Source organism: Mustela putorius, unplaced genomic scaffold (assembly GCF_011764305.1).
Source record: "Mustela putorius furo isolate JIRA1106 unplaced genomic scaffold, ASM1176430v1.1 tig00004036_pilon_pilon_pilon, whole genome shotgun sequence".
Taxonomy (NCBI): domain Eukaryota; kingdom Metazoa; phylum Chordata; class Mammalia; order Carnivora; family Mustelidae; genus Mustela; species Mustela putorius.
The window spans coordinates 400,543-413,767 of NW_025422172.1; the positions used below are offsets into that span (position 1 = coordinate 400,543).

Genomic DNA, 13,225 nt, shown 5'->3' on the forward strand with positions numbered 1-13,225 from the left:
TAAGACTGAAAGTCGACACACAGAGTACCCGGTGTGTGATTCCACTGACACCAGGTTCAAAACCAGAAACATAAACCTAGGGATCTGGGTATTGCTTCCTTCTGGTCAGGGGGCACGGGTGGGGTGGCCTGGGCATGGGAAGGTGTGCAAAAAACCCCCCTGCAGTCAGGATTATCACTGAGAAGCATCCTTAGGGGCCATTTGTTGTGTAGCCCTAAGGTCAGTTTCACTCCCCAGAAACCTGCGCTCTGGGGAGAGGTCACTTGGGCAGACCCTGTGCGCAGAAGTCCTGGGGCCCGAGTTGGGGGTGTGTGAGCCATGAGGGCAAAGGGCAGAGAGAAGAAGGAAGGAGTTATCAAGAGATCTCATTCGGGTCCTTTAATTTTTAAATTATTTGAAGAGATCTCCCCCCCCTTGCCCCAGGCATCACTATTTTATTTTTGCATGTCAGAAAGAAACTTTATTTATAGTGGCCTCATAATATTCTGTGAGTAGACATCACTTTCTTTTCCTTTTTTAAAAAAATTAACATATATTATTAGCCCCAGGGGTACAGGTCTGTGAATCACCAGGTTTACACACTTCCCAGCACTCACCATAGCACATACCGTCCCCAATGTCTATGATCTCACCACCCTCTCCTGAACCCCCTGGCCCCCCCACCCCAGCCTGGCAACCCTCAGTTTGTTTTGTGAGATTAAGAGTCTCTTATGGCTTGTCTCCCTCCCGATCCCATCTTGTTTCATTTATTCTTTTCCTGCCCCCCCACCCCCCATGTTGCTTCTTAACTTCCTCATATCAGGGAGATCATATGATAGTTGGCAGACATCACTTTTTTTAAAATGACAATAGTGTCCTGCTTCAGGGAGGCAGCTGTGTGGCTGCTTTCCTGGAAGTGCTCACAGGTTTGTTACCCTCTCAACCAGGAGGGCCCCACTCAGAAGCTGAGATCCTCTGAGATGCCAACAGCTTAGCCTCTGATTTAGTGTCTCTGGAGCTCGGCTTGGAGAAAACTGGCACTAGGAATCGTCAGCTCATTTTCCAGGACGTGAAAGGCCTTGCAGCGTGTCTGGAATGCTCTCCAGCTGGCCCATCCCTCAGGCTGAGCAGCCCAAGTTAGGCAGAGAGGATGCCCTTTATGCAGTCATTTGTAACCCGAAGTCGTGTCCTGTAAACTTCTCTTCATCAGCATGCTGGCCACATAACTACGGCCAGGGCAGAAGCTACGAGCTTTCTATTGGTGCTTCAGGGTGACATTCTGAATTGGTGCTTCAGGGTGACATTCTGAACGGCCGTAGCGCTTACTCACTTCTGGTTATCACGGAGCAGTAATGCTTCAAACTGCCAGGGGACAGTCAGAGATAAATGCAGGCCAGTCACAGACTGAGTGGCGCCCAGGATACGTTTCATGTGTTGTGGATTTCCTTTCCTTTCCTTTCTTTTCCTTAAAAAAAAAAAAATAAATAAATAAAGTACAATAATGTATTATTTTTTGACCTGGAAATAAGTATGCAAGGATAAAAAGAAAAAAAAAAATCCCCTAAATCTCAGGGCACGAGGATCTTACTAATGTGCTGCTCTTTGCAGAAGGAGCAGAATACACAAGACAGACAGTCCAGGTTTACGGGGTTACTGTGTTCTGGGAGAACAGATCAAGGAGGGCCTTCCCAAGGACGTTGGGCGGGATGGGGGTGACGGTGGATTTGGCGGGGGGGGGGGGGGGCATCTGCATGTAGGTTAATTTCTGATGCCAGTGTGAAAGGTAAAGGTTGCGTCCAACCACAATTACCTTTGAAATTCCCTCCAGTCTCTCGTCAAGCTCACCGATCTGCTTTTGGGTAAAGAATTCTGCAGAATAATTCTAATACACACAGAAATGTGAGAACAACGGAACTCCACAGGATGAAATAACTCGGGAAAACAAGCAGATTAAAAAATGGAAACAGTGCGCCCCAAGCGGTCAGCACGAGGCAGAGCAGCAGCGTCCTTCCAGCCCCGGGACAACAGCAGCCCGCGACGTGGCCGCCACCTGCTGGCCCAGAGTCCCCTTGCCAGCCCCAGAGGGCTGCGCCTCCCAGAAGCGCAGGTAACGCAGCCATGCGACTCCCGGGTCGGTGTGGGGACAGATGGCCCCGCTGCGTTTTACCTCCTCTGCGCTAGCTAAATTAGAGAGGCTGAGCTATGCAGAGAAACATCTTCGGGAAGTACACGCAGAGAGGGGCCATAAAACACTTCTGGGCTATGTGTGCTGTTTATTTAGCAGTTTGGAAGGTGAAAAACACATCAGACTAAATCACGTTTCCTCCACATTTTTATCTTGCTCGATTTTATTACTATCTTTGGGCTTTAGAACACCTGGTTCTTTTTCCTTAGATACAATGTAAATTCGAAGTCGGGTGGGAGACGATCTCTGCGGAAAACAACTGACCCATTGTCGACCACCTCCCGGCAGGGCTGCGGGTCCTCATTCTGGAGGCAGCCTATATGGACCCGTTCCTGGCCAGAGCTCCGCTGTCACAACTTATCATGCCCCCGAGATGCTGGGAATGGCCAGCGATAGGGCTGGGGCAGGCCAGGGAAGCTGAGTGCAGGGAAGGGGGTGGTGCCGAGCACTTAGAGGGTGGCTGGGCCTGGGCCGGTCCTGGGGCTTCCCCAGCACAGCCCACCTGATCACCCCTTCTGAGTTCACCAGCTGCTCCCTTCTCATTTCTCCACAGAAAGACTAGCTGGCGATGAGGGAGAAAGTAAGAGACCTGTTCTTGTTTTTGCTTTCCTTCCCCATGGGCCCTGGGGTGAGGCATGGAAGCGGGAGAGAGCGGGAGCTGAGTTGGAAAGTTCTAGAAAGCTGATTTCCTAACTGAGACAGGGCGGCTGATAGCAAAACCTGACAAACCAAGGAAGTTTGGGCAACGGATTATGAATCCCCAAATGGAGTGCACTCCCGGCCAGTGAGCAGGGCTGCAGGGGACAGCCTGGAGGAGGGCCCTCCTGGAGCCTGGAGCCCACCCTTCCTTCCCTCCAGGGCCCTGTGTCTGGGCTGACTCTGCTCACCCTGCATGAGCCTGTAGTCAAGACAGGCTTTGCCCCTAGTTTTGTAGAGCTCTGTTTCCGTAGTCTAAGCCATCAGTTGTCATTATGTCCTGAGAGGGGTACTCTGACCGGTGTGGTTCAGGGAGTCCCCTGGGTCCCCTCTGGGCCAGAGTGGTGGTGAGCATGGCCCCATGAAGGAGCCAGGGCCATGTGTGTGTGCTTGCGCCATCGGTCACCTCACTCCACGACAACGCCAAATGTCAGTGTGGACATGGACCTGGCCTTACCGAGTAGCCTTGGAGAAGCTTCTGATGGCCGGTGAGCCTCCGCGTCATGGCCTCGCCGGCTGGTCCGTCACACTATGAGCAAGCAAGAGCTGTTGGCTTCCTGTCCGGGGACTGGGGCAGCACAGGGTGGGCTTGAAGCCAGAACCGGCCCTCCACCTTTCAACCAGTCCCTGCTCCATGCAGAGAGCCCACGAACCATAGTGCACAGAAGCTAGAGTTTCTTAAGATTTGCTGAGGAAGAAACGTAATACCCTCCCACAGAGCCAAGTCCCTCATCAACCCTACAGTCCCCAGGACCCAAACCCAGCCCTTGGGTGGCAGCGGGGGACCCACCAACAGTCCCTTTATTTTAAAATCTGTATTGTTTGAGAATTTAAACATGCAACATGTGTTCAAACCAGTTTCTCTGTTCCTGCAAAACGTGTTCTCAGCTGAGGGCAGAGTTCCTGCCGGGGCCGATCTGCAGGGCCCCGTGAACCCTGAAAGTACCCAATCACGATGAGTGACTGTTGACCTCCCGGGATGACTGTGAACATCCCCGTCACCTCCTGTTCCACGAACACCCTTCTAGGGGATTCTCCTGCTGCTTCCTTCATCCACTGCAAGCTAGAGGTTATCAAGACGCTGGCTTTTATAGAGTTAGGCAAGTGCCGAACACTGTTCTAGCAGAAGCAGATACGTCACCTGTCACCTGTCAGCTCAGCCTCCAGAGATGACCCCCGGTTTATATTTTGGGTGCCTGTTCTCCATCGCCCTCCCAGGCCCTCGTGCTCCTATGTTTGACAGGCAGCCGACATCCAGGAAAAAGTGGTGTCGCAGGCCGTTGGGAAAGGCCATTTAAACAGCACGGCATGGCTCACCAAGTTCAGCGCTCGGAACAATCACCTGGTGAGCTTGTAAAACAGATTCCCAGAGCCACGCCAGGAATTCTGCATTCCACGGGTGCTGAGGGGGGCGGCCTGCCTCGCCCAGCCCAACTGCTTCCCAGTACTCCCTGCCTCTTTGACCTCTGCTTCCCAAAGAGGCCAGGTTTGACCTCCTCTGGGCCTTCCCTGAGCAGGAGGGAAAGAGCGTTCTAGCTACCTACCCGAGCAGGAGTCCTGCCCCGAGTGGGGAGTGGGGGTCTGTCCTGCACTGCCTCTTCCTGGCCCCGTGACCTTGGGCCAGTCACTTCCCCAAGCCCTGCTTCCTCCCTGACGTAAGAGCCGTCACTGTGCCTTCCCCACAGAATGCTGGCTAGATGAGGATAGAGTGGGGTCAGCGGTCATGGGTCTTGGGTTGGCCCCTCATGTGAGAGCCTCAGGGGCTGACAGAAGAACCATGGCTCAGGGCATGGTGGATTCTGTGTGAGCTCCAGGCACTTAGGATTCCCCATCTACGAAGTATGGAATGGTGGGCACGAACCTCATGGGTCCAAGGTACCAGTTCCATGAAACAATGTGTGTAGAGAGCTGAGGAGAAGCCTAGCCCATGTTATGTGAATCATTGTTTGCACTGCTTCTTAGCTCAGTGCTGTGCTCCGTAACCAGTCTTTTTATTTTAAAATCTGTGTCGCTACAAGGTTCAAGCATGCACAAACAGACTAGTCCAAGGTCCCCTTTTATACCCTTCACCCCAATTCAACAATTTGTCAAGTTTTGCCTCCCGACCACCTTTTCCTTTTCCTGGCTGGCGTCGGGCTCAGGTCTGCTCTGGGGTTTCAGAAGCAGGGTCAGAGGTGGGAGCCCTGGGGCAGGTGTCTGGGGCGTGGGGTGGGGGAATAGACCAGAGCAGCAGTTGCTGGGAGAAGGATCTCGAATCAGCAGGAAGGGAGGGCAGAGTGAGCAGCCTGTGGGGTTTCTGTGGTTCGTAGTGACTAAAGCATGAATGTGAGTTCAAAACAAGCAAACCCAGATATGCTTCTCCGTATACATGAGACTCCGCAGTCATCCCGAACAGCTTGGTGCTGCCAATTCCAAGTACTCCCAATCAGTGTTGCTTCTGGCTCTCAATGAAATGATAGCTTTCATAGATCCTCAGCCCTGTGGTTTTCCCTGTATCATAGCCCAGGGCTCACCACATGGTCCTTGGGCCTCGGCAGAAGGGGGGCGATTCTGCATCTCCAGGCATGGGATCTTGGCTGGATCAAGACGCCCCTACCCGCCCCCCACCGGGTCTTTTCTGTTTCCTTGGAGTGGAGATCAGTGAGGACAGCCTTCACTACCCAGATTTGCCAGTTTGGGGCTCAAGGGATTGATTACGAGAATTTCCAGCTACCAAAATGTTGTCGCATCTATTCATTGGGAGCACAAGGGGTGACGTGAGAGGTGCAGAGGGCTTGGGCCGATTCATGGGTCCCAAGAAGGGCAGATGCTACACGTGGCAGGCACCTTCCTGACAAACTGGGGGCAGCGAGGCTGCTGCCAGGGCGGGTGTAGTGATGGCCCAGAGCACAGGATGTGGGGCCTCAGCGGGTTGTTGGGCTGTGATTATGGGCAAACAACCTTAACTCTCTTTCCATAAAACAGCCATACTACTCCTGCCTCGCTGGTCAAAGAAGCCAAATCCATACTTTTATCCAAAGAGCTGAGAAGCAGACGCCTACCCCGTTTGGGACTACATCCCTCTCACCACTGCACCACTGCCCCCGCCCCCACCCCGCAAGAGGGAAATTTCCAGATGATTCATAAACTTTTATGCTTTCTACTGAGAATGTTCTCCCGAGACACTTAGTAAAAATGACATTAGCATTAAGCAGCTTTTAGGACCTTACTGATGTTAGGAAGAACATATATGGGGAGATATTATTCATCTAGTCTAGTGTCATTAGAAAAAGAGAGAGGAGGGTAGGACAGTGGGGCCCATGGCAGGGACATCCTTTCCCGGGAGAGCAGGCCTGTTGAGGAGGGCTGACTGAGCCCACCCAGAGACCTCTGCCTCACACAGGGCAACAGGATTCCACCTGGACTTCTGTTCATGCTTCCCTCCCTCTCAGAGCCTCCAGACCGAAGAATGAGTTTGAATTTTGTGGCACATATCACACATTATCAGTAATCAACTCCCCGTTCCTCCAGATGCCTCTGGCAGGAAGGAGAGCTTGAGAACTACCTATAAATAAATATTAAGAATTTTATGTCACCCAGATGGCCCTATGCTTTCTACAAACTCATATAATTCTTAGGCTAACCCTATGAGATAGGAACGATAGTTCCCCCTGATGATGCAACTGAGGCCCAGGGAGGTTCAAGGCCAGCCTGGGGTCACACATCTAGTGACCACCTTGCTACCACATCCACCTTCCTTTCCTCTTACCCTCCTCGGCCACTGCCCTGGGCTCTGTGTGCCTAGAAACTGTAATGTAAGATTTCTCATTCTCCCCACTGCCGTGATGGTGAGTCAAGGAGATGTTTCAGGACCATCCCTTCTGTCCCTTCTGTCTCCCAGGACATCCCATCTCTTGGCCCTCACGATACTGGATACCTGCCCGACACCAGGCTCTGGAGGCCTCCAAGAGGTAGCACGTCCCATGTGGGCCCTCCAGGCCACCAGTGAGGACTCTGGGGCCAAAGGCAAGGAAACCACCGGGAGTAGAAATCTGGGATTGCAAACAAGGGCAAGGGAGGCAGCCTTGCCTCCTGAACTTCAACAAGTGTTCCTGGAGGGATGATAAGACAGGAGATAGTGGAGAAATGATGGGGAGCAGGGTGTCAGAAGGGGGCGGGGGGCCTGGGGGAGATTTGAACAGCTTGTTCCCTGGCATCCCCAGCAAAAGCAAACAGCCATTCCTGCTGCCCCCACTGAATGATTAGCCAGGTACGAAACCTGGAGATCTCTCTGGAAGCCCAGGATGCTGGCTTCCCCCTGCTAGGCTTGGCTCGGGGCACAGGAGGCCTAAGGCAACGCACACGTGCAGGCATTGTGCCGTCTGGAGTGGAGGAAGAATGAGGACACCATGGGAAAGGGGCCTGGGTGGGCCGGGACAGAGAGAGTGCGTTCATTTCTGTTATTCTGGTTTCTGGATCGGCTCCTGAGGACAGGTAACATGAGTGCCCTGTGGGCTTGGAGCCTGTGGTGCCCACCAACAAGTGAGGCCGGGCTCAGAATAAAGAGGCGCCTTAATTGTTAGCACTAATATTTTAGCAAATATTCCCTGAGTATCCACTGTTGCAAAACACAGAGCTGGGCTCTCTGGGGTGTGAGCCCGCCCTGTTTTGCATCCATTCCCCAGGGAGGAGGCCTGCCTGCAGAGTGTTAAGTGAGGACCGGAGTCAAAGGCGGGACTTGGAGGCACTAAGGGAGCTGGAACTCAGGGTCTGCTTGGGGATCTCAGTGGGCTGCCACCTGCACCAGGAACAAGGTGGGATCCCTCAGGAACCGGCTTCCACCTCTGCCACGGCTGTCCGTCCCGCCTCCCATGTTCTCACAGCCCAGGGGCTCCCGGAAGAGAGTTGGGGAGTGAAACTGGCCAGGGCAGTGACAAGGCTCCCCAGCAATGGGGCTTTCCCTGGGTCCACTTCTGTGCCAGGAGCCCACTTACCCACTGGGCTCAGGAGCACCTTTCTGCTTCTGGAACTTTGTGAAGGTGAAGGGCAAAGGCAAAGGGCAGAATAGCCCTCTCCCTGCCCTGAAATTCTTCACATTTCACATCGGGTCTCCTCCTGTTTGGATGCATTAGTTACTCTAAAGAAAGAGGACTGGGGCACCTGGGTGGCTCAGTGGGTTAAAGACTCTGCCTTCAGCTCAGGTCATGATCCCTGGGTCCTGGGATCGAGCCCCGCATTGGGCTCTCTGCTCAGCAGGGAACCTGCTTCCCCCCCCCCTCTCTGCCTGCCTCTCTGACGACTTGTGATCTCTGTCTGTCAAATAAATAAATAAAATCTTTAAAAAAAAAAAGAAAAAGAACTTTTTTTTTTTTACTTAAAAAAGTTAGGAAACCACCTTTGCTAACAAATCTGGGGTTTGGGTAATTGGGTGAAGATCACACACCGAGGTGTGACACGGGCCAGAACAGAGCCCAGGAGCCTTGGGTGAGTGCGGGATCCCAGGGACCCGGCAGTGTCACCTTCAGCCAAGAAAGCCTGATCTGCCGCTATCTTTGTTCTTACCTTGTTTTGCTGGTGTGAATTTTGATTTTATAATGTCCTTTTCTGTAGAGAAGATAGAAAGATAAGGCAGCGCTCCAGACTGCCAGGTTCTGGGCTCCCAACACTCCCTCAGGGACGGAGGCCTCGGCTGTGGGGGCCCGGTGACCCCCGGCAGTCTGAGCCACCCAGCAAGCAGCAGCAGCCCCCGATCTCTGGGTTCTGATGAACTTGCTTCCAGAATGAACCAGGACAAGATGCAAAAAGATCTTTCTGAAATGGGAGGAAACAGGAGGCATTCCCTGCGCCATTTCTCAGTTTCGCGCCAAACTGTGTCTGCATTTGATGGTTGATGTATTCCTTTTTCCAGTCATACTTTCTCTCATACATGGTTTGTTTTCTCCAGCCCCAGGCCTCAGGATTCACTACTATGTGTGGTGTGTGTGATATGTATGTGTGGTGTGTGTGTGTGTGTGTGTGATGTGTATGTGGGTGGTGTGCGCATGTGTGTATGGTGTGTGGTGTGTGTGGTTTGTGTGTGCACGGTGTGTGCGTGTGTGTGTGTGGTGTGTGTGTGTGTGTGAGGGTTGTGGGTGTGGGGTGTGTGGTGTGTGTGTGGTGGTGTGTGTGGAGTGTGTGTGGTGTATGTGGGGTGTGCATGTGTGGCGTGTGTGTGGTATGTGGTGTGTGATGTGTGTGTGGTGTGTGTGTGGGGGGTGTGATGTGTGTATGGTGTGTGTGTGTGTGTGTGTGTGCACGCACGCGCACGCGTACACGCACACACTCTCCCTGGGAGAAGAAAGCCCCGCCGTCCTTGCGGCATGTTCTGTACTTTTACCCTCAGAGGTGGCTCGTAGACCGGCTGAGCTAGGCCTCCTCTCTCCTGCTGTAAATAGGATCCAATCTTTCTCCTTAATCCATCCGCTCTGTACAATCTTTAAAAACCATCCTGATCAAAGCATCTCTCTCCTCAAGAGTCCAGGGGGCTCCCTATTGCCTTCCACAGAAGTTTCCACCACAGTGGGCCGGCATTCAGGGCCTCCACAGCCTGCCCTGCCCTGGCTTCCCAGACAGGCACCATAGATCACTTCCTTTGGATCCCTCCGGCTCGGACTCCCTCTGCTGGCTCGCCCTCCTCTTCCTGGACCCTGCTGAAATCCTACCTGTCAGGCTTCAGCTCAAATGCCACCTGCTCCAGGGAGCCCTCCCTGAGACTGAGAGAGAAGAGATTCTCTTGGGTTCAGAATCCCTTGGTGCCCTTAGCTCTCGAATGGTCCTTCTCCCACCCAACCTTATGTAATGGATTCCTTGGGCACACTTCTTGCTCTTTGAGTGCGGGGACAGTTGTCTACCTTGTTTCCACATCCACCTCAAGTGTTTGCTGAATGAGTGGTTCTTTTGGTAGAGAAAAAAATGGGTGCTCAGAGAGAGGGTAAGTGATTTGCCCAAAGTTCCTCAAGCTGGTGGAGAGCAGAATCAGATGGAGAACCCAGGTCTGAGAACGCCCGATGGCATCACCCTCTGCATCTGTCCACATCCAGTGTTTCATCTCAGTTAGACCCAAGGATGGCCAGTTCACGGAGGACACAGCGTTCGGCGTGACTCCCTGCCCATGCCTGAGAACTGTGCTAGTTCGTGGTCGGCAGGGAAAGGAGGGCTTGTGTGTATGAGCCAAACACTTGTAGGTATTTTTAAGCCTTTACTAGACAGTTTTCACACATTCCCAAAGGCAGAGCAAATAGTGCAACGACCTCCCTTGTGCACGTCACCAGCTATGACAGGCATCACCTGATGTCCGGCTTCCCACATCCCGGATTCTGCTACTACAACCCTGGGTGTCAGTTGACATTTTTTCCTCCGGAGTCCTGTGTTTCCTCTACACTAGTAGTTAGATCTAGAAGCTTGGCTGGGCTTCATTTTCTCTTTCCCTTCCCTTCTCTTCCCTTCCCTTTTCTTTCCTTCCCCCCTTCCTTCTTTCCTCCCTTTTTCTTCCTTCCTTCCTTCCCTCATGTCTCGCTCTTTCTCTCTTTCCTCTCTCGCGCTTTCTCTCCTCCCTCCCTGCCTCCCTCCCTCCCTGCCTCTCTTCCGTCCTTGCTCTCTCTCTCTCTCTCTCTCAGGAATACTTACTTCACAGGTGGTGCCGTTGTGTCCACCAGGAACATGTGATGTTGTGGCCATTTTTAAGTATAACGTACTTAAAAGTAGCTCAATATTATCACACACATCTGAAAAATGTAAAAACGGACTTACCCAACAGACCCTGACTGGAACTGGAAATGGTTTACTCTGGGTGGCGTCTTAACAGAAGTTATTGGTAAATCAGATAACGAAGGAAAGAATATAAGAACACTGCTCAGTGATTGGCCTCCTGAAGTAAGAAGATTCCAGAACTGAGTACTGCTCTTACTTCACTACGGCTACCTCCTCACCCAGCGCAGCATGTCAATATTTGGTAGCATCGTGGGGCAGCTTTGAGTAATATGTGACGAGTGTGTCAGTAGGAATCAATACCAGTTTTTTCAAGGAAATATACATGGCTCCGTTTCTCTTTTTCTTTCTTTTCTTATCTCTTTGTCTTTCTTTCTTCTCTCTCTCTCTCTTTCTTTCTTTTTTTAAAGATTTTTTATTTGAGAGAGAGAATGTGTACAAGCTGGGTAGGGGAGACAGAGGCAGAGGGAGAGGAGGAGGGAGAGAATCCTCAAGCAGACCCCCCACCGAGCTCACAGCTCGACTCCAGCCTTGACCCCAGGACTCTGAGATCATGACCTGAGCTGAAACCCACAGTTGGACGCTTAACTGACTGAGCCACCGAGGTGCCTCTTCCATGGCTCCTTTTCTACAAGAACAATTTGGTAGTGTGGAAAAGAGTCTTCCTGGCTTCGGTATGAGGTAGAAATGATGACTCTAATCTTTAGTTCAGGGAGGGAGGTGGAGCCGAAGATAAAGGAGAGACAGGCAGTGTGAAAAGGTTGGGACCCTGGCAGTGGATGAGAATACTTGCATAGTTCAAAGGAAGGTGCAGAAGCCGGAGCTGGGCTGCCAGTTCATGGCGCCATCTTGACCCTTGACAACCACACACGTCTTCTTTGTGCCTTCACTTCTATCTGAAAATTGGGTTAGTCCCCAGCAGACACTGCAATTTTTTAGAACATGGAGGCTTCCTACAGCCTTCATCTTAGAGTCCTTATTATTATTACTTTCCCTCTGTGTTGGCCCTGCTTTCTCAGTCCAAGAACTCTCTTGAAGTCCTTGCTATGCATCATAATGCATACATAGCTGGGGCTTTGAAATCCCCTCTAGTTTCAAGGAGGCCTAAGTCGTGCACTTGAAGAAAGTTGCTGGAGACCTTCCTTGCAGGATACCAAAGTACCAAAAAAAAAAAAAAAAAATCTCGCTGGAATGAGTTTCACTCAAGTGGTGTGGGGCCTCCACGTCTTAGGAGGTGCGGGGCCATAAAGATAAGCACTAAGCCTCCTCTTCTTGGAAGGAAGGGCTTATCATCAAGTCTTGGGTTTGGGGAAAGCCACCTCCCAGAAGGACGCTCTCGTTGGCGTCTCCACCACGGGCTTCACTGGGGCCGTGTCCCCGGGGCTGTGATGTCAGTTCCCCTGTTCCCTGGGGAGGCGCGGTGTTTGGTCACTGAAAGGAGCGCGCCCTGGAAGGGGGTGGGGAGCGTTTGTCCAGGAGTCGGGCCCCCAGCCAGGGCCCCTCCCCAGGTCCTCCGCACTTGAAATAGCTCAGGGAAACTTTCTCATTATCACTGTGACCTCCAGGGCCCCGGAGTGCTAGCTACTCATTACCAGGGCTGGGTTATATTCCTCGGGCTCTGTGACCTGTTTTCGCCGCCCGGCTGGATTTATTACCGGCCAAGGGGCCTTGGCTGGTGTTTGGACTGTGCGCTGATAGGCAGCCCAGTTGGCCCCAGTTCAGCCCTGGCTGGATACTGGAGTTAGGCCCCTCTTGGGAAACTGCAGCATCTGAGTGGTTAGCCGCCCCCTTCCTGGGCTCCTGGGGGGAGCACCTACATCTCCTTTTGGAGAAAGCCCCAAAGTGATATTGGGGCGCCAGAAGCTGAGGTCTAGAGTAGGATTCCTAAAAGGCAGAAGGGCAAAGAGGCCAGGCTGAGTCATGGTTGTGCTACTCCTCGGGGGGCTTTTGCTCAGGGTCCAAACAAAGCGGGGTCTATGAAATCCTTTTTCCTTCATGGTACGCCCTTCTCTTTCTCCCTCTGTCCAGGTAGGAGCTGAGACAAGCCAGGGGGCCTCCCATGCATATGTTATAAAAGCACGTTGACTTCCTCCAGAAGCACCTCCTAGCTTTCTTGATAATTGTAAGAAAGTTCTTAGGAATTAAATAAAGTAGAGGAAGATTTCAGAGTCATTTGCCCAAATGACTCCCCCAGAACCATCCCGGTTTTCCAGGAAGATCACGCTGAACATGTGCAGAGTGCATTTGCTTCTCCCACCTTTTGGGCCATCTCTCTGTCCCTTAGCCACAGGGATGCCACCAATACCCCCTCCCCCACCACGTCTGCTTTCCTGCCTCCTCCCCTAACTGACCACGTCCTAGACCCTGTCCTCCCAGCCGGTCTTCTTCTCTAGACCGTCCGTATTCCCAGTCTAATCCGTCCTCCCCCTCTTACGAAGCTGCATTGAGTGGTGCACCCCCCACGCCTTCCCCCCACCCCCTCCACAGTGCTCAGAGCTGGGTCTGCACGAGCCCACGTTTTCTCTCATCTGAGGTGACCGGGTTATCCTTGAGGTTCATTCCCCCAGACTGGGGCTGGGTTTCACCTCCTTTTCTATGGCTACAGGAGGCACAGGCCCTTTCCCCAATTTGGGACATCCC

General features: G+C 52.5%; 1 long non-coding RNA gene across 1 annotated transcript; it reads right to left on the reverse strand.

Moving 5' to 3' along the window:
• Positions 1–851: 851 nt before the first annotated feature.
• Positions 852–10,966, reverse strand: LOC123389820. Its single transcript, XR_006604468.1, has 3 exons — positions 10,628–10,966; positions 3,318–3,389; positions 852–1,444 (listed from the first exon to the last, which is right to left on the reverse strand). It is a non-coding gene; the product is annotated as an uncharacterized LOC123389820 (long non-coding RNA).
• Between the last annotated feature and the right edge of the window lie 2,259 nt (positions 10,967–13,225).